The following is a 27,362-nucleotide window of genomic DNA, read 5'->3' as shown; positions in this document are numbered from 1 at the left end:
AATAAACTGGAACCTTTCCCTGTAAGATCAGGAGTGAAACAAGGTTGCCCATTATCACCATTACTATTCAATATTGTACTAGAAATGCTAGCCTTGGCAATAAGAGCCGAGAAAGAGATTCAAGGAATTAGAGTAGGAAATGAGGAAATCAAACTATCACTCTTTGCAGATGACATGATGGTATACTTAGAGAACCCCAAAGACTCTGCTAAAAAGCTATTAGAAATAATTCAGAACTTTAGCAAAGTTGCAGGATACAAAATAAATCCACATAAATCCTCAGCATTTTTATACATTACCAACACAATCCAACAGTAAGAGATACAAAGAGAAATTCCATTCAAAATAACTGTCTATAGTATAAAATATTTGGGAATATATCTACCAAAGGAAAGTCAGGAATTATATGAGCAAAATTACAAAACACTTGCCACAAAAATAAAGTCAGATTTAAATAATTGGAAAGACATTAACTGCTCTTGGATAGGCCCAGCGAATATAATAAAGATGACAATACTCCCTAAACTAATCTATATAGTGCTATACCAATCAGACTCCCAAGAAACTATTTTAATGAAGTAGAAAAAATAATAGCAAAATTCATATGGAAGAACAAAAGGTCGAGAATTTCACAGGAAGTAATGAAAAAAAAAAATGAAGGTGGTCTAGCTGTACCTGATCTAGAACTATATTATAAAGCAACAGTCACCAAAACCATTTGGTATTGGCTAAGAAATAGACTACTTGAACAGTGGAATAGATTAGGTTCACAGGGCAAGACTGAATAAAAATAGCAATCTAGTGTTTGACAAACCCACAGATCCCAACTTTTGGGATAAGAATTCATTATTTGACAAAAACTGCTGGGAAAACTGGAAATTAGTATGGCAGAAATTAGGCAAGGACCCACATTTAACACCACATAAGATCAAAATGGGTCCAAAATTTAGGCATAGAGAACGAAATCATAAATAAATTAGAGGAACATACGATAGTTTACCTCTCAGACTTGTAGAGGAGGAAGGAATTTGTGTCCAAAGGAGAACTAGAGATCATTATTGATCACAAAATAGAAAATTTTGATTACATCAAATTAAAAAGTTTTTGCACAAACAAAACTAATGCAAACAAGATTAGAAGGGAAGTAACAAATTGGGAAAACATTTTTACAGTTAAAGATTCTGATAAAGGCCTCATCTCCAAAATATACAGAGAAGTGACTTTAATTTATAAGAAATCAAGCCATTCTCCAATTGATAAATGGTCAAGGGATATGAATACATACAGGTCCCTTTCATTTCTTTCAGATGATGAAATTACAACTATTTCCACTCATATGAAAGTGTTCCAAATCACTAATGATCAGAGAAATGCAAATTAAGACAACTCTGAGATACCACTACACACCTGTCAGATTGGCTAAGATGACAGGAACAAATAATGATGAATGTTGGAGGGGCTATAGGAAAACTGGGACACTAATGCATTGTTGGTGGAGTTGTGAAAGAATCCAACGATTCTGGAGAGCAATCTGGAATTATGCCCCAAAAGTTACCAAAATGTGCATACCCTTTGACCCAGCCGTGCTACTACTGGGCTTATATCCCAAGGAAATACTAAAAAAGGGAAAGGGACCTGTATATGCCAGAATGTTTGTGGCAGCCCTTTTTGTAGTGACTATAAACTGGAAAATGAATGGATGCCTATCAATTGGAGAATGGTTGGGTAAATTATGGTATATGAATGTTATGGAATATTATTGTTCTGTAAGAAATGATCAAAAGGAGGAATACAGAGAGGCTTGGAGAGACTTACATCAACTGATGCTGAGTGAAACGAGCAGAACTAGGAGATTATTATACACTTCAACAATGATACTGTATGAGGATGTATTCTGATGGAACTGGATATCTTCAACACAGAGAAGAGCTAATCCAATTCCAGTTGATCAACGATGTTCCAGAAAAGGAACACTGGGAAATGAGTGTAAACTGTGAGCATTTTTTTTTCTTCCCAGATTATTTTTACCTTCCAAATACAATTCTTCCTTTGCAACAACAACAACAACAAAATTCGGTTCAGCACATATATATTGTACCTAGGATATACTATAAGATATTTAATATGTATGGGAATGCCTGCCATCTAGGGGAGGGGGTGGAGGGAAGAAGGGGAAAAATTTGGAACAGAAGGGAGTACAAGGGATAATGTTGTAAAAAATAATAATAATAATTACCTATGCATATGTACTGTCAAAAAATGTTATAATTATAAAATTAATTTTAAAAATTAAAATAAAATAAAAATAAACATAGATCATCTAAAAAAAAAAAAAAGGATAAAATATAAACTCCTCTATTTAGCTTTCAAAGACTTCACAATATGATCCCAACATATCTTTACAGAAAAATTCTACATACTCTCCTCCTTCCTACAGTTTAGCTCAATTTTTTCTCACTTACCAACATAAGATGTTCTTCCCACCTCAGTACCTTTTTAACTAACCAACCCTGAGCTTCACTGTTACCTCATAGACAATCTGTCTTTATTCAAGGAGCATTTCTTCCTCATTCTCACTTTAAGAGGAAGCTCAAGCACCATCTTTCCTGATATTCCCAATTGCTAGTGGTCTACCAACCAAACTACTATCTTGTATTTAACTACTGTGCATATATTTGTATATGTATATATGTATATGTGTTACAGTAGAGAGAGCTACTCTTAGAACTAATAAGACTAAGAAGTCTCACCTCTGGATATGTGAGTGTAGGCAAGTTACTTAAACCTCTCACTTATCTAGATAACTCTAATATTATAAGATATAGAGAAGGATGCCAGCCTATATAGGTAGAGTATTCCCTCACGCAAGAAATCCTCCTACCAATACACAGATACAATCCCTATCTGCTATATGTACACATATCTATTCTGTAATTATCCCCAAAAAAGCTTACATTAGAATGGAGAAAGACAAAACAAAAAGGGGAATTGGAAACAAAACAAAACAAAAAAAGAGATGTAAAGGGGGTAGGGGGCGGAGAGACACTACTTTAAAGAGATAGAAATGTCCAGAAGATGAGTGGACTTGGAGTGAAATTAGAATGATTTGGGCTTTTCAAGAAATGTCACTCTTGGCAAAGGATTTACCAATAAGGAAAGCAGATGAATTCTAAGGTTCCCTCATGCACTGCTATCCTGTGGTTTTTAAGTTAGATTAAATTTGTTTCTTCAAATGATAACAAATTTAACAGGAGAAACATTGGAAAATCTTTATCTAAAAATTACAGCCATAATTTCTTGAGGCTAAGCATCACCAAATTATAGGACATATGTTCTATATAGTTCCTACTTTCGTCCTTTTTTCTTTTGTTTTATGTCAAATTCAAAGTCATGAGAGCAAAATTCCTAAATCAGCACTTTCTTGGTTTCTTTTTTTTTTTAAACAATTTAAAAAACAATCATCTGGTTTTTATATAGGAAAACAGAGGAATACAGCATAAAAAAAAAGTCTTGTTAATATTTTAATCCAAAGAACCTTTCAATATGTCTTTGGGTTGTTTTTTAATGTTCTTGAACAGAATATTCATATCTAGATAGTCAGTTATGTGCCAACTAAACTTTGACATGATTTGGCAAAAAAGATGGACCTTGAGAAGTCACCCTAGTCCACCTTCCTGCCTTTAGGCAGTATGACTTGAATATTACCTCTCATTGATGAGAATCTTTCTATTTTATAGGTCTCATGATGGCAGTCCCATAATTTTAATCAGTAATGTTTTACACTACTCATTGTTATAGATTTTGTCCGTATAATTTACCAAAACCCCAATGCTATAGATAAATTCACAGTAGAGGCTAAAAACAGCTGGTGGCCATTCTCTATATAAAAGCTTTTCATAGACATGAAGAAAGTAACTACCTTCCTCAGCTTTCTACTCAAAAAGAGAAAACAATAGGACCAGTTTGCATCAGATTGATTTTCCAATCCTTTAATCATCTGTTTTACTATCCCCTGAATCTCTTCTACATCCTCTTCCGGCAAAGAGCCCTGTACTGGACCAAGCATCTGATCACAGGGCCTCTCCAAATTCTAACATATGCTAAAACATACATTTTCTCAGGATGCAAGTCTGATGAGAAGGCATCTTTACTAAACTCCATTACTGGGCTAAACAGTACAATACTGGGCAAAAAAAAAAAAAAAAAAAAAAAAAAAAAAAAAAAGATTCTTCAAAAGGCAGCATGAATCTTGAAGATTTATTTTTAGAAAGGCATTCTAAGACTTATTTGCTAATACCTTACCAGACAGTTAAAACAATGGGGAAACAATTCACAAGATTAAGAAAAATTCCTTCAACCAGGAGATTTTCTTTTTTTTTTTCCTGACTGAAGTAGCTTCCCAAGAGAAACAGAGAATTGCCATGTTTGACTCATCACATAAAGTCAACTGAACAGAGAGCATTGAAGAGTATGCTACTGGGGGCAATTACACTTCGGCCCATTTAAAAGGCAACAGTTTTAATAAATCATCCATTCCTAATTTCTACAAATCTATGATATCAGATTTATATGAGATCAGAAATTGTTTTCATTGTGACTAAATCCCCAAGGAATGATAACATTGGTATCTTATTAAGCTCAGATAACAATACACAGTAAAACTTTTAATACCTAGCAGCTAAGCGATAAGATAATTTCTGTCTGATAACTCTTATGAGAAATAAGTTTAAAAATATCATGGTTTTTCTTTTCTTTTCTTTTTTTTTTTTTTAAACCTCTCTGGATTCCGGAAAGCATTAGAGAGTGCAGTGTGAAAGGGTATTTTAAGAAGCATTTATTCAGTACTTTAATTTTCATTTTGAGATTTCATTAATTTTAGAATCAGAAACACAATATATGTGAAACCATTATTTCTTTACTAGTACCAATGAAGAAATAGAAAATTGGATATTTTATTTAATGAGGGGAAAAAACAAGATTAATTTAAATAAAATGAATAATACAAATAACCATGAAAAATTACCTATTTTGTTTCTGGGGGACTAAGTAATAAGGTAACATATAGTGGCCTGAAGTATACTAAATATATGCAAATTAGCAATGTTAAAAGAAATAGGTTTAACTCTAGATTTCATTATTATTATCTTCAAAAATCAAATCTTAGTTATTTCAGAGTTTGAATTTTATTCATCTAGTCATTACACTAATCTAGGGGAAATTTCCCTTAATTGGTTACAATCTTATGCTAATCAGGTCAAGATTATCCTATTGCTTCAAAAGTGGAATGCAGCCAAAATTATAGATGAATTAATATAAATCTATCTCCATTATTAGAAAAACAGTTAAAACCATATGACCTATCCTGACTGATACTTGGGTCAGCAAAAATTTTAATTAGATATACTAGTATTATTATTATATATACAGGATTATAAGTGATCATATTGGAGAATCCATTTATTTCTATTAGACTTTAAATCTTTTTTATAGGGTAATATATATGTATATATGAAATCACATTTTACATTAGCAAACAGCTACTGTCCTTCATAAAAATAATATGCTAAGTAAGAATGTGGCCTAGTCAATATTCTATCATAACAAAAAGTCTGGATAATGTACAGGTTATATCATAAATCCTTATCTAACATTTCCAGAGAACTAAGAAGTTATAGAATTATGGAAAATGAAGTGTAAAGTGGCATCTAATTAGAAATGACAACTTAAAATCCCAATATACATAAAGCAACAGGTTTCAGTTTTAGTAACTATGTTCAGCAATTCCCCAGACTCCTTCATTATGCCCTGTATATAATTATGTGTTCAAATAAATCATGAAGGTGAATCATCTTTTTAAAAAATCAAGAGCTTACAATTATAAACAGAAACAATCTCTTCAGTCAAGCTATTAGCTAACATTATCAGCTATGACAAGGAATTCCACAATTTAAAATTTTTGAAAAAAAGTCAGACTACTATAATATTTAATAATCAGTCCCTAAAAACTGTTCTCATGATTCATCAATGGTGTCTATTACATATATTGTATCTATGGGGGAAAATGGTGGGAACGTTCGCAATCTTATTCTAAAATACTAGGCAGGAACTCAAAGAAATTCACATCTGTTATCCTTTCATAATAGTGATGGTTTAGGTTGTCAGATGAAAAAGTAGCTTGAAATAAGGATATGAGGACCTTTAATAATAATGATGATATTAGAAAACTATTATATATAGTCATCCCTTGACATGTGTGGGTTTTTACGGGCCAGGATACCCATGAATTTGAAAAATCACAAATAACTAGATTTTACCCAAAACTTTTACATTTAATAATTCTTGTCATATTCATTTAATACACAAAACAAGTGAAACAGCACACTGCATCTATAAAGATGCAATTTCTATGGAAGAAAGATTAGAATCTGCATACAGAGTCTTTCCCACCAGTAGTATAGGTGCAAAAACTGTTTCACCAATTCCTTTCTCCTACAAAAAAAAAAAAAAAAAAAATTCAAGATACCAAAGCAACTGGGTGAGAAAATCACTCAGCTGAGTCTGTCCCATAGAAAGACAAAGAGGAGGTGTTTCTAAGGAGAATACATAATCCTTTAATTCTTTTGCATACCGACATTTTTAACAAAATTTAACTGTTTATAATGAATTTATGTATGTGTACTAGCAAATGTACTAGTAAATGATATTAATAATATATAGCATTTGTGCATTTGACTTACTAAATGAATTTCTTGTTTGTTGGGTTTTTTTTACATATATGCTACCTGCAACTTTCTGCAAATCTCCAAAACTTCCCATTTAATTTATTGATAGCTAATCCATGAGTAACCAAAACCAGTACTGTGAAACCCATGAATGTGAAAGTTTGACTATAATTCTTTATGATTTGAAAAGAGTTTGAATGTATTATCTCATTTGATTCTGATTCAACAGTGATATATTATATGAGATATGTAAGACAGGAGTTATTATCCCCATTTTATTGATGAGAAAATTGAGGCAGAGAGACTTTTAAAAAGCCCTTTTTGTCCAGAAAAACAAGCAAATGTCTTGAGACAAGATCTGAATTTAGGTGCTCCTGACTCCAGGTCCAGGCATATCCATTATGCCACATATGACATAGAAAACCAGGCCAGAAAACCTTAATATATAATTTAAATCAATGTTTTAATATAGCTAATAAGCATAAGCAAACACTCAAACCACAAAATACACTTCCTTATAGCTTAAAAGTCTACTAGTTATAGTCTAAGCAAAGAATTGTGAATTCCTATTTTGGAAGGCTGGATATTTTAATTTTAAACAAGGCACTGCCAATTTCAGCCACTGGCTTTAACCTGAGCTTTGCTGCTACAGGAGAACAATCCCATTTACATAATGTTAGTGAAAGTCTATATTAGTCTTTTGGATATGCTTTCTTCACATTAGTTATATAAAGTTGCATTTTTAAAAACAGCAATGCTATGAAGCAAGGTTGGCTACCATATAATTTTTTTGGTAATAAATTAATTGAACCAACCAACAATATCTGGGACAAATCTAATCACTCAACAGAATTTCTACGTATTGCTGGTTATGACTAGAGATAGAAAGGTGTGTTTCTTGAGCTAAACTAATAAATTCTGTTTCTTGCCAATATTTTAATTGTAAGAATTTTCTTCCCTTCCTATAGCATTTCTACAATGAAGAGACGGCATACACTTGAATTACCACAGACTAACTATTTTATTTATTTATTTTAAAGAGAACCTTTGCTGACACCTAGCAGATGAATGATTAATTGCACACCCCCTCCCATTCCTTTTCTGGGCAAACTCTACAGGGGAACATTTTAGCCCCTGAGGTAAAAATAGGAGAATTAAGGTAAAGAAGCTTTGGGAGACATTTGTAAAACTGACAAGGAACCTGAATGAGGAGCCTAACAGGTAAAGCAATACTGTTTCGAGAAAGACTATTCTTCTGAAAACAATAAGATATAGAAAGTCACAAGAAGAAAAAGATTAAGTGCAAAATACCAAAATGTAAAGGGTTCAAATTCAATCTTTATTTGATTTGGGATCCCACATTTCTAGTTCTTGAAGTGATGAATATATTCTACAATCTCCATTTGTCTATCTTAATCCAGATAAAAAATACTTGTAAAATCAAATAAACTAAGCTTTTTGAGATGGACAGAGCATATTTTAAAGTGAGTACTTTTCAAACTTAAAAGCAGGAGTCAGATGCTTGCTTAAAATTTAGCCATTATTTAATTTTTTAACCAATATATAGACTAGAAGAAGAAGTATTCATTGTATCTTAGTTTAAAAAGTTTTCCAACATGTCATAGTCTTCTTCTTATAGAGGAACTAATGAGATTTACTCAAGACCAACTAGTGACATGGTTGAACTAGTGATAACTAGACCTAGTTCTAACTATCCTCATTCCAATGCTCTTTCCAATAGACTAGATCATCAATCATCTGAAAGCAATTTGATTATTCAAACCACTATTTTTTGACATAAGTATGAATAATAAATGAAGCTCTTATTCCAAAAAAGAGTCAAATTACTTATTCTAATATTCTGGATCTTAAAGGTTCATCATATTGCTTTCATTTTCTCTAACTTGTAAACAGAAAATTGCTTTATGAATACTTTTATTTGTATATATGAGACTATAACATAGAGACTAATAGCTGAATTTCAGGGGCAGCTGGATAGCACAGTGGATAGAGCACCACAGCCTTGAAGTCTAATACAACCTCAGACACTTAACACTTCCTGGATGTGTGATCCTGAACAAGTCACTTAACCCCAAATGTCTCAGCAAAAACAAAACAAAACAAAACAAAACAAACAAACAAAAAAAAACAAAACCCTAAATTTCAGGGACAGTTCTTGATCAAATGGAAATAGAACAGATAATATATATGATATGTAATAAGTGATAAGCACCACTTATTTAGGCCTTTTATAGATGACAATTATTTTTTATTCAAAAAACAACTTTGGCCAAGTAACATAAAACAAATGATTTTTTTTTTAACTAGGGTACTCTCTAATGAGGGCTATCCAACATACCACATAAGAACAATCTAACATTGTAGACAGTTCTCCCTTTATTTAAGTGGACAGCTAAGCAGCCTTCTACTTAAAAGTGAGTTTTACAGAAATGAATTTGGTCAGGACTAGGAAGGACAGGGAGGGAGACAGCAAGAGGGTCCCAAGAAAGGAAAGGACATACAGTTTAAAGACACGTGGGGGAACAGGAACAGAGAAGAGAAAGAAAATGAAGATTCTGAGAGCATTATATGGGGTCTGGACATGGACATAGATAGGAGAGGACAGAAGGCAGGGCCTAGGGACAGACACATAGTATTTAAGTGTACATAGAAAGAAGATATCTGAGTGGGGCAAAAGTCTCCTATCTATGTGAAGGAGGCCTCGTGCTAAGCTCCAAATCTGACACTCTCTCCAGTCTCTGGCACAAGAATGGCACTCTTTCCATATCTGCTCAACTTTCAGTTGAAGGGTTTTTTTGGTCTTTTTGTTTTATTTTTTAAAAAAGTTTTAGTGTTTTGGATTGGGATTGGGGCAAAGCAGAGAGAATGCATAGTGCGCCAAACTGAAGGATGAACAGGAAAAAATACAGTACTCTCAGTAAAGTCAACATAAGTTTCCTTGTTTGTTTGTTTATTTATTTATTTATTTTGGGGTTCAGATTCCTTTCAGAATTGTTTAATTAAAATGCATTTGTATAAAGTGAATTTAGATAAATTGAGAACTATCAATATTTATTTTCAATAGAAGCAATATTCATGCCAAAGATTACCTCTAACTCTTACGAAGTATCAGATAGAATTATAGAAACTATTCACTTCTCAGAGTCTCAGTATGTAAAATGAGAAAGTAGAATTAGGTGATGACCATGAGATTCAATAAGACCCATCGGTGAAATGGATATAGTGGTAGTTATAAAACCTTGTCATATGAATTACTGAGCTATGTCTAAAGAGCACAGGTTTACAAAGACTTTACTGCACAGAAAAGGAAAAAATTTGAGCCATTTGTGTTTTATACCTTTAAATAAAATTTACTGGGACTTTAGAGGGAATTCAAATCAGTGAGTAAAACTTCATAGGCCTATTCTGGGACTCTGTTAGATCCCAACTTTCTTGTTCTGGAAAACAAGGCAGCAAATAGTAACAGGTTTAAAAAGAAAGAAGCTGGACTATAAGGAAATCAACTTTTATCCAAGAAAAATCTGAAATAGCATCAAAAAGAAGTATTGTTTGGCCATGGAAATTGCCTTGATATAGTGCACAGGATTTCTGAGATTAGTAAAAGATTTTTTTTTCAAGCTAATGTCAAAGGCTCTCCTTATACCCTATATAACACTTTTTATACAAAAAAATACATCAAAGTGCCTCTGTTCCTTTAAGTATCCCTTCTCTGTTTATAATAGAAGAAATAAAATCTAACATCCATTTAGTTTAACATACACTGAAGTGACACCATTTTGACTATGATCACCAGATCCTTCAGTATTTCCAAGGGAAAGAGTAGTTATGAGCCTCCATAGTGAGAAGAGACCCACAGCACAGGAAACAACTGCTTCTCATTATGGAACTTGCTTCTAGGTGAAGAAATGAGGTTTAAGAACTCTACTTGCATACCCAGCCATCTGTTAGGAACCTCATAAGGAATGGTTCCACACCAGTAATTAGAATCAATCATAGGAAGAATCTTAGAACCTTAATATCTAGGAAAAAAAACATTACAATGTTTTGAGAAAACAAAGATTCTGAGGGAATGACCTGATCTAACTGGGCAGGGAGATTGAAAAGTAAAACCCAGGTCTTCTGCAATCTGTTCCAAGAGCCAATTATACTCCACTGCCAATAATAATGATCATTGTGATAATCATAAGGTACATTGTAATCTGTCTGGATCTACAAGTTATTTTCACATATCAGATAATATAAGTTTTATGATAATTTTGTGAAGCAGGCAGTGCAGGGATTGTTGAAGTTACTTTACAGATGAAGACACCAGGATGTGGTCAGGTGAAGTGACAAGATGATCAGGCTACATACACCCTGTCCTGGACAAAGCAGTGGCGTGTAGCTGAAACAGATGATTGTTTAATCTGGTCTGACCTGGAAAGAAACTTGCTTTCCTTTCATATTATAGCTAACAGTAAGCAATCTTTAAATTGCTGGCTACCAGGATAAGTGGGTGGGGAGGAGGAGGAGGAAGCAGGGAAAGGGGTGGGAAGGTAGATGAAGAGAGAGGAGAGGAAGGGAGAGGAAGGAAGGAAGGGAGGGGGAGAGAGAGGGAGAGAGAGAGGGAGGGAGAGAGGGAGGGAGAGAAGGAGGGAGGGAGGGAGAGAGGGAGAGGGAGAGAGGGAGGGAGAGAGAGAGAGGGAGAGAGAGGGAGGGAGAGAAGGAGGGAGGGAGGGAGAGAGGGAGAGGGAGAGAGGGAGGGAGAGAGAGAGAGAGAGAGAGAGAGAGAGAGAGAGAGAGAGAGAGAGAGAGAGAGAGAGAGAGAGAGAGAGAGAGAGAGAGAGAGAGAGAGAGAGAGGAGAGAGAGAGAGAGAGAGAGAGAGAGAGAGAGAGAGAGAGAGAGAGAGAGAGAGAGAGAGAGAGAGAGAGAGAGTGTGTTAGTTTTCTCTAGGATTCATAGGCCATACCATGCCAATACACACCCAGTCACAGGAGGATAATGGATACTCTGAATGATCTACTTCCACTCAAAAGAGAAAAAACAAAGATGATCAGATCTCACATTCTACTTAAACAACAACAAAAACAACAGAAAAGGTTACATGTCAAAGGGCACTTGCAGAAAATATACCAAAATAAACTTAAGGAAAAGAAAATGGTGGGGGGGAGATTGAGGGTTTAGGGAGAAACACAATGAAAATAATACTTTGTGTTCCTATTTTAAGTGCCTCTCTCAATGCTATATGCATAGCAGCTAGAGGCAAGCTGGAAAGCCGCCAGGTCCTGGCTGCCAGCAAAAATTTTGTCACCTCCTTTGAACATCTGAAGTATGTTTACCCAATAGATTTCATTAAATTACACTTCCATTAGGAAGCATACAATGTTGATACTCATCTCAAAGATCAAAGGGATCGCTAAGAGGCATGTCATCCAGCTCCCCAGCTGATTGCTATTTCTGGGCCAATCAAGGAAAGGAGCCAGAACAATACTTAGTTAAAAAAAAATGCAGCATCTCCCCAAGGACTATATACTAAGAAACTGCAGCCCCATTATCAAAATGAGCATCTCATTAATGACAATACACATATAGTGAGCTATTTTAACACAACTCCTACACAACAAACAAGCTGGATTTGGGTCATTAGCAGAATTTGTAAAACAGTATTTCCAAGGGTTAGAAAACTCTTCTCAAAGAGAGGAAGTTTATAAAAAGGGAAAACATTCTTCAGGTATAATGAAAAGAAAAACTAATTTTATTAATTAAATTTATTATTAAAAATAATTTTAAAATTAAATCAACTGACAAGTTAGCCAAATAAGAGAATACAGATTTAATAGGAGCAGCATAAGTTCTTTTTAGTTCATATACCACTGACTCTTCTGAAAGATAATTTTTTTTTAAGTTCCACAAGCATATTTTAAAATGACAAAGCATTTCCGTAGTGTTATGCCATAGGTTATGATTTTAAAAGTTAATTTTAAAAAAAGGATTACCTGCTAGGCAAGAAAGACCCCAATCTCAAAGAAAATAAATGTAATCATTAAGTAAAAATTAAAAACAAAAGCAATATACAATGTTACATAGGCAGAGGAAAAAAAATGTTTAATGTGGGATTGGGGGAACACAGTAGTGAGAAAGTAAATCTACCAAACCGAGGTAGGTCTTTCTCCCCTTCCTTCTTTTTATCCTCCTCTATTGAATGGATTTTTATTATATAAAGTAACACTGAATAATGTAGTAGAAACCATAAATTTTCATGCTAAAAAACAACTTTTAGGATATAATCCTTACCAAAAGTGGGAAAATCTATGTTAAAGAAACCTAAGAATAGAAGAATTCATGCAAGAGTTCTTTTTATCCAATGATCTGTGAGCAACCTGTGATCATTTAACATAAATCACTTGTCCAGATCCCCGCACTGCAACCTATTTTCAGATGCTTTCTTTCAACATGAAGACAGCCTCTTGGTGGCCCATATTTGACACATCATATGAACTCCAATTATCTATCTTTTGCAATTAATCATTTCACAATTACATTTCCTGCACTTATAAGCATCCAGCTGGGAACTGAGTTTTAATCTAGGAAAGAAAAAAGGAGGATTCAGGTTTCTAACAAATTAATTCTAATTAACCAGAACCTTATCTAGTCTTCCTAATGTAAAGATGCCTACAGCTAATCAAAGAATTTATTGTTTGCATTCTTAATGATATTTTAAACTTTTATTTGAATTTCCCAAACGAGCAGTTGCCATTAATACATTGTAATAACATTACTTAAGCAAATGATCTGTTAAGTTATACACAAAAATTGAAAGAAAAAAAGATAAAGACTTCTAAGGAAAAGGAACTGGATAGCATTATAACTAGAAACGGTACCCAATGAAATTGAGTGAAGCAGCAATTAAAAAAAAAAAAAAACGCTTCAAAAGCGTAACTTTTTATTTATTTAGTTAGTTAGTTTTTTTTTAAATTTTATAATTATACATTTTTTTTGACAGTACATATGCATCGGTAATTTTTTTTAATATAACATTATTCCTTGTATTCATTTTTCCAAATTTTCCCCTCCCTCCCTCTACTCCCTCCCCTAGATGACAAGCAATCCTATACATTTTACATGTGTTACAGTATAACCTAGATACAATATGTGTGTAAATCCAATTTTCTTGTTGCACGTTAAGTATTAGATTCCGAAGGTATAAGTAATCTGGGTAGATAGACAGTAGTGCTAACAATTTACATTCACTTCCCAGTGTTCCTTCTCTGGATGTAGTTGTTTCTGTCCATCATTGATCAACTGGAAGTGAGTTGGATCTTCTTTATATTGAAGATATCCACTTCCATCAGAATACGTCCTCATACAGGATTGTTGTTGAAGTGTACAGCAATCTTCTGATTCTGTTCATTTCACTCAGCATCAGTTCATGTAAATCTCTCCAAACTTTTCTGAATTCATCCTGCTGGTCATTTCTTACAGAGCAATAATATTCCATAATATTCATATACCATAATTTACCCAACCATTCTCCAATTGATGGACATCCATTCAACTTCCAATCTCTGGCCACTACAAAAAGAGCTGCCACAAACATTTTGGCACATACAGGTCCCTTTCCCTTCTTTAGTATTTCTTTGGGATATAAGCCCAATAGCAGCAATGCTGGATCAAAGGGTATGCACAGTTTGATAACTTTTGGGGCATAGTTCCAAATTACTCTCCACAATGGCCGGATTCTTTCACAGCTCCACCAACAATGTATTAGTGTCCCAGTTTTCCCACATCCCCTCCAACATTCATCATTATTTGTTCCTGTCATCTTACCCAATCTGACAGGTGTGTAGTGGTATCTCAGAGTTGTCTTAATTTGCATTTCTCTGATCAGTAGTGATTTGGAACACTCTTTCATGTGAGAGGATATAATTTCAATTTCATCATCTGAGAATTATCTGTTCATATCCTTTGACCATTTATCAATTGGAGAATGGTTTAATTTCTTATAAATTAGGGTAAGTTCTCGATATATTTTGGAAATGAGACCTTTATCAGAATCTTTAACTGTAAAAATATTTTCCCAATTTGTTGTTTCCCTTCTTATCTTGTTTGCATTAGTATTGTTTGTACAGAAAATTTTTAGTTTGATGTAATCAAAATCTTCTATTTTGTGATCAATAATGATCTCTAGTTCTCCTCTGGTCATAAATTCCTTCCTCCTCCACAAGTCTGAGAGGTAGACTATTCTCTGTTCCTCTAATCTATTTATGATCTCAGTCTTTATGCCTAAATCATGGATCCATTTTGATCTTATCTTGGTATATGGTGTTAAGTGTGGATCCATATCTAATTTCTGCCATCAAAAGCGTAACTTTAATAAATTCAGGAAATACACAGAACCAAATCATAAAATCACAGACTATTAGAACTATGAAAAATCTCAGGTCTTGTCCATTTCCCTCATAGAAAGCAGAGAAAACTGAAACCCACACAGGAAATGAATGACCTGTCCAAAGTCACACAGTTAATGAGTAAAAAAGTTCAGATATCCTTATTTCTAGTCTAGCTCATCATGATGGAGGTTGAGGTCCCTTTAAGGGAAGATCTTTTGATTCACAAATCCTAGTCCTCCAGCCCACACTGGATCTGAGCTACCTCGAGTTCTCCCAACCCCCACAATTTAAACCCACTGAATTCTATTCAATGCTGATCCTGGCTGAAAGCCCGCCAGGAGCCTGGGACTCTACCCACCTTCAAGATCACTAAGAGCCCCCATTATAAAAAGGGCTACTTTGGAGTCCACGTTTGCAGAAGTCCTAAGTATGGCATCCTTATGTTGGTCATGCCAAGGGTTTCTGCCCACCGGACTTAATCTGGTGCCCTTTTATCTCTACCCTCAACTTTACTAACTAAACTTTACTTCCAAATCCCTACAATAAATCCTTTCTATCAATCTAGGTTTTCGGGCCTGTAAATTCATTTAAAAGGGACTCTGCACCATCACGGGACTATCTTTGTGCCAACCCAAGAGGGGTTCCCCCTTCCCTAACTCTCATCAATCACATCACAATATACGAAAGAGAAATTATGCTTCCATGAACTATAAAGAATAACCCAAAACTACTCCTTTTGTGTCAAAACCCTAGATATTAATTTATGCTGATATATTTGATTCTGACACATCAGTAACATCCCAATAACTTGTATTCTCCCCCATAAGATCTTCCAAAATTACAACTAATCAAAAATGTCTGGTATTGCAATTGTGATTAACAGCACGACTCTCTACTTTTAATCTTTACTATTTCATATCAATGTGTTTTAACCAGGTATATGGATTTTGAAAGAAGACTTCCAGGGAGAGGGAACCAACTAAGTTCCAGGCACCCCATCCCATTTTTGGAAAGCTCTTGTTTTTAGGAAATCCTTGATTGTGTATTCATTCCATATTTATTTCATTACAACTTCTATTTTTTGCTCCTATTTTCTTACATGAGACAATTCTTCAAATATTTTAAGATATTAATTTTGTCTCACTTAAGAATTTCCTTCCCCTTCAAATTATTCTAACACTGTATGATTTCAAGATACTTCAACATCTTGGTGGTCTTCCTCTAGACATTTGTGCTTATTAATGTCCTTTCCAAAGAGACTTCAGAACTGAACATAATATTCCAGAAAGTCATGTGACCCAGGACAAGGAAAACAGAAATATCAACTTCCTTATCCTAGCTAACTGCTTCTCAATAGGGCCTAAGATTTCATTAACTTTTGGGGATAGTATAACATACTGGTGACTCAAAATCAATTAGCAAGCATTTTCCCAAGTACCTATACATATTAGGCACTATGCTAGTATCAGGAATTAACTGAGTAAAGACACTCCCAAGGGAAATAACCTTATATCTTAATTGTGACTTGAGACTTTATAATAATAATTACACCTATAGCTAAAAGTTGCAAGTGTTTGTCCTTTCCAGTTTTCCCACCACTTCTTAATTAGCATTTTAAGTACTTCTTTTAAAGGTGATGATGGCATTGAATTCTCTTAAGAGACTGTTATTTGTATTCTTTTGTTTCTGGGTTAGATTTGCTGGATTAGAATGTAAACCCTGACTCCCCCCCAAAAATGAGAGAAAAAAAAAATCAAGGTATTTAATCCTGTGTTTTACAATTTATGCTTTGCACTTCTTTGCTGACAAACACCTTGTCAGATGGAAGATGCCCTTTCTTGTACGATGGTAATAAACCACATTTTGCTTTTTCTTACTCTGAAGACTTTGATTATTTTTATGGACATCACTGTCCCACACTAGTCACTGGGAATGCAAATATAAAACTGAAGTAATTTTTTCCTCCCAAGAAGATTATATTCTATAAGGGAGACAACATGTACACATTTAAGTACACACACACACACACACACACACACACACACACACACACACACACACACATATATATATCATTTATTTATTTTTTTAACCAAAGTCATTTAGAGAAGGAACATTGCTAGCAGTTAGGCAGCTCAGGAAAAGTACTGCTTGAACAGGATTTTGAAGAAAAGTACAAGGTTTTTAGAGATTCCAAGAGGAAAAACATTCTAGGCAAGTAAAATAGTGTAAAATTACCTATGGCTAGATCATATTGTATGGAAAGGGAAATCATTATATTGAATTGTTATGTCATAATTTCCTTTGATTGTTCTACCTCAGTTTCCCTTAATTGTTCTACCTCAATTTCCCTGAATTGTTCTGCCTGGTTGCAAAATCACTACTCCTAACCATTGATACTGATATAACTTAGGGCTAGCCACTCTAAGGTTATAAATTGTGAATGTTTAATCAAGATAAGGAGAAAGACCTTCTATCTTGACTCCAGTCCTTACCATCTTATCTGAATGTCTGGTGCTCACTCTGCCTCCCCCATCCAGTCATTGTTTTCCCAAACACTAAACCCTATAAAGAATCTCTGAGACCCAACATTCCATACTGGATACTTGGAGAGGAGAGTCCGATCCAATCACTTCATCAAACTCTCCAATAAATTAATTATTGTAACTCTCTAATCTCTATCCTGCCTCAATTTCTCTGGCATTACAGAATAAGTATAATTAAATTGAATTTTGAAGCTAGGCTATGAATATTTTTCAAAGCCAGAATTTATATTTTATCGCAAATTACAAGCTAGAGGAAGCCATTATTCAGTAGGGAAGAAATAGGATTTTAAGGAAAATTACTTTTGTAGTTATATAGAGGATTAATTGCAATGGGAAGAATGACTTGACTTTAGTTACTTGAGGGAGACTTAATGAAGGGGCTATTGCCATAATCCAGGCAAGAGATGATAAGGTTTTACACTAAAATTTTGGCTTATGTTGAGTTTGTAGTCCACTAAAGTACTAGATCATTTTCAGACAAAATTAGTTCTTTAAACCCAGATTCAAGACTTTACATTATTCCTCATTAAATTTCATTTGATTAGTTTAGAATCAATGATCAAGCTTGTCAAAATTGTTTTGGATTATGACTCTGCCATCCTATCTGTTAGTTATCTTTCCCAATTTTAAGTCATCTGCCAATTGATCCACATGCCATTTATTCCTTTATCCAAGCAATTAGCTTCCACTAATACTCAATTCAAAAGCTGCCCTCTGTCAAAAGGCCTTTTCTAATCTCTCCAGTTGATAGTGCTTTCACCTCTAAAATTATTTTCCATCTACTCTGTGTGCATTTAATTAAGTATACTTTGTGCTGAAGCGTTTCTGGCAATGTTCATGTGCAGTGCAAAGTGTGCATGTATTGTATGCTCGGAACCAAGGCTGCAATGAAGTCACACAATGCAACAGGGGCAAGTCCTGCTGCCAGAAACAACTCAGATTCATTACACATTTAATTCTGAATTGCACATTCAGCAATCTTTTACTGTTGCCAAAATTTTCATGACCCCCCACATTCAGTTAGCACACCCAAATATGGCTGAGACTGCATTGAAACCTTGTTGTCATCCTTTGCTTTTCTTTGTAGCCTAAGGTCTTATGGAGGTACCTGGCACTATCAGGGATTAATAAATGTTTGTTGACCAACTGAATCGATAGTTAAATACAGTTCATACAGCTTGACTTAGTTCATCCCCTTTGTTTCTAAATGGACCCTGGAAGCATTTTTGGCTCAAGTAGACACTGGGAAACATAGAAAAATGGAAGGTTCTTAATCAGTGCCTGCTTATCCCTGTAGTTCTTCATAGATGGAGAATGACAAATGCCAAACAGATACTTTTGTTATGTGTGCCTATCTGCTGTCCCATCTTTGTTGTACTCAGAACCATAAGGATCCATGAAACACTGAGAGATGCTACTATAGCCAATTTTTTTTTTCTTTCAAAAAGTCATGTCATCATTTGTTAAGTAAATACAATTATACATTTTTCACTTTCTAAGTGGTCAAAGGAGCTTATTTCTAGGCTTACTGTTCCTTAGATTTTCAGCAACTCTTTCTTTTTATTATAGATATTAGTTCTTTAAAAGTTGCTAGGAAGTAAAAAAAATATAAAGAGATCACCATCTTTATTCTTGGTGGAAGAATTCTAGAAGTTCTGCAATACACAAAATGCCACAAAACACTGGTCTGTTAAGCACATATGTGTCCCACATAATCTTAAAAATACACAGCAGAATAAGATATTTTATTGCTTTGATTACACCCTGAGGGGCACTGCTCACATTCCTTTCAGCAAGCAGTGTAATATCCTTTACTACATCAATTCTTTACTACACATTCCCTTCCCACAACCTTTGGCACTCCCACCACCCAAAGGTTTCTTTCACCCCTTTTCCTCCTACTTTGGAAATAACTATAACTACTCTTTGACAGGGAAAAAAGGAAAACCTATATATAATACTGTAGCCTATAGCTGCACTTTTGTAGCTCACAAAGTCAAAAATAAAGGTCATATTAGTGACCATTCATAAATAAGACTATGTTGCAGAGAAATTAGAAAATGGTGGAAGGAAAAGCAATTTTCTTGACTTTAGAGTCTTGTGCAAGTCCTTAAATGTAAGCAAGCCGAAGAAAAATGTTGGCACATGTTTGGGTAGGTGAAACAAATACATTATAACAATTAAAAAGTCAAACCATGAAGTCTTTCTGGGCCTCACTAAATCTATATGCTCACCTGTGAAAAATAATCTTTAAACTTCCATGTAGCACCAAAGTTCTATGACTCTATGAATCTCTTCAGGTGATTGCCTATTACTAGAAGACAACATCTGATTAATATTAAAAGTTCTTGATTAAGAAGACCAAAACTCCCCCCTTGCATAATTTTGGACAATCATAGTACTCAAAAAATATTTGTAATAGAACCAAACAATTAATGGTTGCGTTATCATTCTATTTTCTTTTTGAAGAGTACTACATTTACTACCTGTCTTCTTCTCTTAAACCTATCATCAATCAGGCATATGATTTGTCACTGAAGAACATAAAGTTTCATCCATTTCAGAAAATAATCAGCATAATTATAATCCTGTTGCCTAAGACTTTCAAGCCCAATTGTAGCTGATAAAACACATTCCTTGAATTTTAAACTAAAAACATGGCACCTGTCAAAGCTCAAGGAGTCTAGAAAAATAACTGCCAACTTTTCTAGAGTGAGCTTCAGCCTTCACTAAAATGCTATAATATATCTGAATTGTCACTAGCTTATAGTGATCTTGGTTTGGAAAGCTGTGCTATGCCAGGAGAACAAGGAACATTAGAGAAGGGACTGGACCTTTCCATGAAGAGGAGAGTTGGCAATACAGATAAGAGGATCACCAGAATTCTCATTTCTTATTTTGCTTCTTTATCATCTGTCAGCAAAAATATCCACTGTATGAGGATGATAGAACAAAAATAAGTAACAGGGAATTGACAAAGCAAATAAAGAAATTGTAAGAGAAGACATTAAGTCACCTGGCTCTACAATTATTCCTTCTACATCACAGGGCTTAGGGGCACAATATCCATGATCTGGCAAATCTGAATAAAATATTTTGTCCCTCTCTTTGTACCAGAGAAAAGAAATTGTGTATATTTAGGGTATTAAAAGATAAAATATGTTGGCATTACATAATATTATACATGTATTTTGTGTATTTCTGAGTTTCTAAATTGTTTCTGTGTTGTTTCCTGGGCTTTCTTGTGCCACTTGTGGCTTCTACAAAATTCCCCCAAAATTCCTATTTAATTTTTGATAAAAACCAGCAATATATTGGAACTGTTAGGGAAAGTCATGATGTAGAAGGGATAACTATATAGGTTATGGAGTTTGATTTTGATTCCTACAGAAAATTCTGGAAAATATTAAAAAGATGGCTGGCAAACACGTACTTGATTAGTGAGTAAACAACAATTTATTAAGTACTATATGGTTTTCCTAAAGCTCAGGTCAAATCATGTCATCCCTTTATTTGATAAATTCCAGTAGTTCTCCAATGGCTCCAGATCACCTCAAGTAACAAAGAGAAAAGCATCTGGCATTCACTGTTGCTACTTTCACATTCTTCTTACACCTTATTTTCTGTCACATAATCTTAGACCCAATGACACTGGCCTAATAGCTGTTCCATGAACAATTTACCAGATCTCTTGGCTCCTGGCATTTTCTTTGGCTGTTCCTCATGCCTATAATGCTGTCCCTCTTCAACTCTTTATAGACTTCCCTGGCTTTCTTTAAGTCCCACCTAAAACAACATTTTTTTATAGAAGCCCCTCTCAGTCCCTCCTAATTTTGGTGCCTTCCTTTTGTTAATTATTTCCTATTTGTTCTGTATACACACACACACACACACACACACACACACACACACACACACACACACACACTTGTATTGTCTTATTAGATTCTAAGCTCCCTTAAGCCAAGGCTGTCTTTTGCCTTTTCTCTTTCTTTTAAAAGATTTCTGGCATATGGTCGATGTTTAATAAAAAAATAATTTATTGAGTGATTGATCTACATATCGGCATTATGCTAAAAAAGTTATAAAGAAATGCAAAATAGAATCCCTGCTTTCAAGAAGTTTCTAGTCTAATGAGGGAGACTACAAAAAAATATGTGCAAACAAGATATATATAGTTTAGAAAGGACCCAACAAGGTTTCATTAAGTAAAGATCATACCTCACTAATCTCATTTCTTCTTTTTGACAAAATTACCAAAATGTTACATAAGCAAAATGCTTGGATGTAGTCTACAAAAACTTTGATAAAGTATCTCATATTCTTTTCATGGAAAAGATGGATATATATGGATTAAATGAATTCAGAAGAGTTTGCATGGTTAGATTTAAAGGATACATGTTAATGGTTCAATGTCAGTGTGGCAGGAGATCTCCTATGGACCACTCCAGGGATCTATGCTTGTTTATATGTTCCTCATCATCTTAATAATTTGAATAAAGGCATAAATGGCAAACTAATTAAATTTTTTAATGACAAAAATTCTAGGATGGAAAGCTAGAGATAAAGATAGATATATAACTATACTTATCTATACTTATACTTATAACTACACACACACACACACACACACACACACACACACACACACACACACACGAGATAGTGATAACAGAGTCAAGATCCAAAAAGATCTTGAGAAGCTAGAGAACTGGGATGAATATAAGAAGATGAAAATCAATAGGGATTAATATAGGTCTTATACTTAAGCACAAAAAAATCAATTTCACAAATACAAGATAGGGGCATGATTAGACAGCAGTTGTTTTGAAAAAGACGTGGGGCTTTTTGGTGGACTGCAAGCTCAATACAACCCAGTAGCTTGGTGAGCAAACAAACAAAAAGTTAATGCACTTGAGATAGAATGAGAGGTAGAGGTGTATCTTCCAGGAATCTGAAGGTAATAGTTCTAAAATATTCAGCCATTGTCATACCTCTTCTGAAATACTGTTTTCAGTTCTGGAAACAATAGTTAAATGATATTGAGGAACTTGAGAATGTCCAGAAAAGCGTTGGCAGGGAGAATCCTGAAAACTTGAGCCCATATCATATGAGGCTGAATGATCACTTGTTACATACACTGCAGTAAAAGTTTCTTTCATTAGTGAGGTATAGGGTGTGTTTAGGGAAGACTGGTACTCTGGTGGGAGAATTATTGAGCCCTTTACAGGGCTGCTTCCCACCCCTGGTGTTCACCTGATCCACTTAACTCTCACCTATGGCTTCAAGAAACTGACACATGCAGAGTGGCCACACCTGGTAAATTATTTTGGCAGCCAGGCCAGGGTGAGGGTAGCCAAGGGGTCTCAAAGTCTACGGTGAATTAGGAGAGTATCTCCCTCAAGTATGTAAAGGCATACTTTATTGATGGAATGAGCAGATGAGAACAATTTGTTCCAATGGCCATCAAGGCAGGTGAAGCAGGGGTTGTAGAGCGCTTAGAGCTTAGTTAGACATTGAAGATACCAAGGTCAGACACTGCATCTCAAGTCATTAACAATTGTCTTGAGTCTGTCCTGCCACTAGACAATGGTGGCTCTAGAAGAGAGAGACTGATAACTGTGAAATTCTGCCTCATTGACATCCAATTTATGCACAAATCAAAAGATATCATCATCCCATTTTACCTTTTCTACTCTCAAAGCCCTGTGATGATGAATGAATGAGGAAGCAACAGGAAGCTACAGTCACAAACTGCACACAGGCAGCCCGGGCCATAGGGTTGTCTTCTCACTAGAAGCAGCACTGGGATTCGATAATCCCATGGGTGTCTGAGCAGTCTTTTAAGGATAACACCGCTCATCTTCATGTGTGAAGAAGGGGCTAGAAAAGGTGCCTTAAAAACTGTCTACTTGTCCAACCTTGGCCTGATTATCGTGGCAAGCTGGGATCCCACCTGCAGTTGAGACACTAAAAAAATGTACAAAAACTTCTGAAAAGTTAATTCCAGTTACATTTATAGATGACGCAAAATCCAATAGACCTGAAAGAACAACTCTTGTTGCAATAGAATTTGACAGGTTTTACATCCAACCAAATAGCAGCCCTGAGTGAAACAAGGTTGGCAAATGAAGACTGGATAATAGGAGCTGCATAAACATTTTTTCTGAAATGGTTGCAGTGAAAGGGAGCACATGAAGCTGGTGTGGGTTTCACAATCAAAACTAATCTAGTAAACAAGCACACATGCCTTCCAAAAGGAAAAAATGATAGATTCACAGCATGATTGCTAATTGCAAGAAAATAATATGCCACCATCATCAGTGCCTATGAATCCTGATGAGGTCAAAGAAAAATTTCATGAAGACCTGTAGACCCTCATCATCAGTGTGCCAAAAGATGACAAGCTTATAATCTGGGTGACTTTAATGTTAGAGTAGACTCAGACTACCAGACATGGCAGGGAGTCCTTGGGAAGAATGGAATTGGAAACAGTAACAGCAATGATCATTTACAATTGAAGACTTTAGTGTCTTAAGAATTTTTCATCACCAACACTGTATTCTATTTACCTAAATGCAATAAAACAGCAGACATGGTATTTAACAAACTATATGATTGTTAAGAAGAAGAGACAGACAGAAGATGAGAGGGACCAAGGCAATGTATGATGCAGAGTGTTGGACTGATCATAGACTTATCTACCCCAAATTGGATATTTGCATTAAACAAAAGTGGTGGCCCCAAGGCAAAAAGACTAAATAGAAGAATTAATGCCAACAGATTAGAGAGTTTCTATGAGAGGGAACAGTTAGTTGCCAATTTGGAAGGCAAGTTGAGCCAACACACAGTTAGCAACACTGGAGCATAAAAAGAGTGGGCAGCTTTCAGAGATTTGGAGTACAGCACTACATTTGCTCATCTGGTCAGAACATTCACAAATATCAAGACTGGTTTGATGAAAATGATGGAGAATTTCAGAAATTACTAAATGGCAAAGGAGAACTCCACAGGCTGTACCAGCAGGATAGTTCATTCATCTCTAAGAAGGTAGTATTCAATTCAATTAAGAGTAAAGTACAATCAAAACTTACGAGATATGCCAGGTTCTTGGCTCAATAAGAAAGCATATTTATTCAGTTTTATTCTGATAATAACAATCCAAAACATTTTCACAATGTATTGAAGGCTATTTATAGGCCAAAAGCCTATGGTGCATTTCAACTCAGTGCTGATCTCAACTAAAGCCACATTGATTAGTGATAAGGACAGGAGATGAATTGGACACTTTGATAGTGTTTTCAACAGACCATCATTAATCAATGCTGAAGTACTGTTTATTTCACTTTGAAACCAATTACTTCCTAGCTGAAGTTCTAACTGAAAAAGAGGTTTTGAATGCTATTACATATAGGTATTCATATGGTAAAGCACCAGGTGCTGATTCTATTCCAGCTGAGATTTACAAGGTGAGGAGGAGGGGTCCATTGCTTATACAAAAGTTGACTGAAATTTTCTAAATTATATGGCAAGACAAAGTTATTCTCCAGGAGTTCAAGGATGCCTCCATTGTCCATCTTTATAAACGTAAAGGGAATAGATTGTCCTGTAACAATCACAGTAAAGGTCTTTCTCTTAGTCATTGCTGGCAAGATTCTTGCTAGAGTCCTCCTTTAACAGGCTGACCCTAAAATTGGAAAAAAGTCATCTACTTGAGAGCCAGTCTGGCTTTAGAAGGGGCCAAGAAACAGTCAATATGATGTTTACTATCTGACAATTCCAGGAAAAATGGCAGAAGCAGAACAGAGGTCTGAATACAACATTTGTAGATTTGACCAAGGCCTTGGATACTATCAGTTGTGAGGCCTTTTGGAAAACTATTATCAAAATTTTGTTGCCAAAGAAGTTCATTAACATAGTACATCAATTTCATGATGGCATGCTTGCCCACATTGCTCTTGAGCTTTCCCAATGACTTACGGAGTGAAACAAGGTTGTGTGCGTGCTCCCATGCTTTTTAGCATGATGTTTTCAGCCATGTTATCAAATGCCTTCAATGAGGACAAAATGGATTTAAAGTTGGCTGCTCCACTGATTGTATATTCTTCTATTTGAAAAGACCACAAGCTAAAACTAAAGTGAAGGGAGTGTTATGTATGATTTTTTATTTCAGATGATTGCGCAATAAATCATCTTTATTGCAATAAAGTATGGATCAGTTTTCTGATGCTTGTGCTAATTTTGGCCTAACAATTTACACCAAGAAAAAACAAGTTCTCTATCACCCAGTACCACACTATCCATACATGAAACCATCAGTTGCAGCAAACAATGAAGTTTTAAATGCTGTGCATAAGTTCTCTTACCTTGGCAGTATATTTTCCAAAGGTGTCCACATTGATAATGAGATTGACATACATACATTGCCAAAGCTAGCTCAGTGTTTGGGAGACTCCAAAGAAAAGTGTGGGAAAGGAGACGTATTAGATTGACTACTGAACTAAAGGTCTACAGAGGTATTATGCTGACCTCATTATATGCCTGGAAATCTGGATAATATACCAGCACCAGGAAATTGAACTGCTTCCATTTGAATTATCTTAGGAAGATTCTGAAGATTACCTGGCAGGATGAGGTCCTTTTTTAAAAACTAAATTGCTAAGTATTCCAATTCTATTTATGAGAGCACAAATCCATTGGGCTGGCCACACTGTTCAAATGCCAAATGTACATTTGCCAAAAAGACTATTTAGGAAGAACTCAAGGCAAGCTCTCACAAAATGTCAAAATCCAATAAAAGGACACCTTCAAGATCTCTCTTAAGAACTTTAAAATTGATTGTATGACATGGGAGGCAGTAGACAGGAATGCCTGCATGACATGCCCTCTTCAGAAGGTGCTGTGAATTACCTCAATAGAATTAGCTCAGAAGAAACATGAGATATGCGTTAGAAAATCCACTGCAAATATTCAGAGACTAGTACTGTTCTGATCAGCCACAGTCAGACCCATTGTAACTTGACTCTACATAGTGATGTCATTTTGATCCTCTTTGAGAATGAAGACCACCACCATCCTTCCTCAGTGCTTAACACAATGCCTAGAAGACAGTGAGTACTTTAAAAATGTTTATTGGCTGACTACTGATTGATCTAGATGACCATTAAGACCACTTCCTACTTTTGAACCCTATGATTTTGTGATTCTGCCATGAAAGAGTAAGCTCTGTAGATCCTACCAAGATGTCCTAGTAGGGCTTAAATGACAGATATCATCTAAGATACAGAGCAACTTAGTTCATAGAAGTTCATAACCAAAGGAATAGCTATTGGATGATGAACTTTGGAGGGTTCCACCAATTCATGAATCCCTCTAAGACAAAAGCATACACACACACACACACACACACACACCCACACCCACATATACCCTCTCCACATACACACACATACATAAACACACACATATAAAAATCTATGTCAGGAACAGAGAAGATAGAGTTCTATAAGTATTTTTTTTACAGGTATCAAAAGATTTTATTTCATTTTATTTTTAATTTAATTTTTTTTAAACACACATTGCTTTATGAATCATGTTGGGAGAGAAAAATCAGAGCAAGAGGGAAAACCTATGGGAGGGATTAAAAAAAAAAAAAAAAAAAAAAACAGAAAAAAGAAGTGAACATAGCATGTGTCGATTTACA

General features: G+C 35.0%; 1 protein-coding gene across 6 annotated transcripts in view; it reads right to left on the bottom strand.

Moving 5' to 3' along the window:
• VTI1A (vesicle transport through interaction with t-SNAREs 1A) overlaps window positions 1–27,362 on the bottom strand; it is a 421,992-nt gene that overhangs the window by 342,969 nt on the left and 51,661 nt on the right. The gene's annotated exons all lie outside the window — the stretch shown is intronic.

Source organism: Sminthopsis crassicaudata, chromosome 2 (assembly GCF_048593235.1).
Source record: "Sminthopsis crassicaudata isolate SCR6 chromosome 2, ASM4859323v1, whole genome shotgun sequence".
NCBI classification, from domain to species: Eukaryota; Metazoa; Chordata; class Mammalia; order Dasyuromorphia; family Dasyuridae; genus Sminthopsis; species Sminthopsis crassicaudata.
This window is presented reverse-complemented; position numbering and strand designations above follow the sequence as displayed.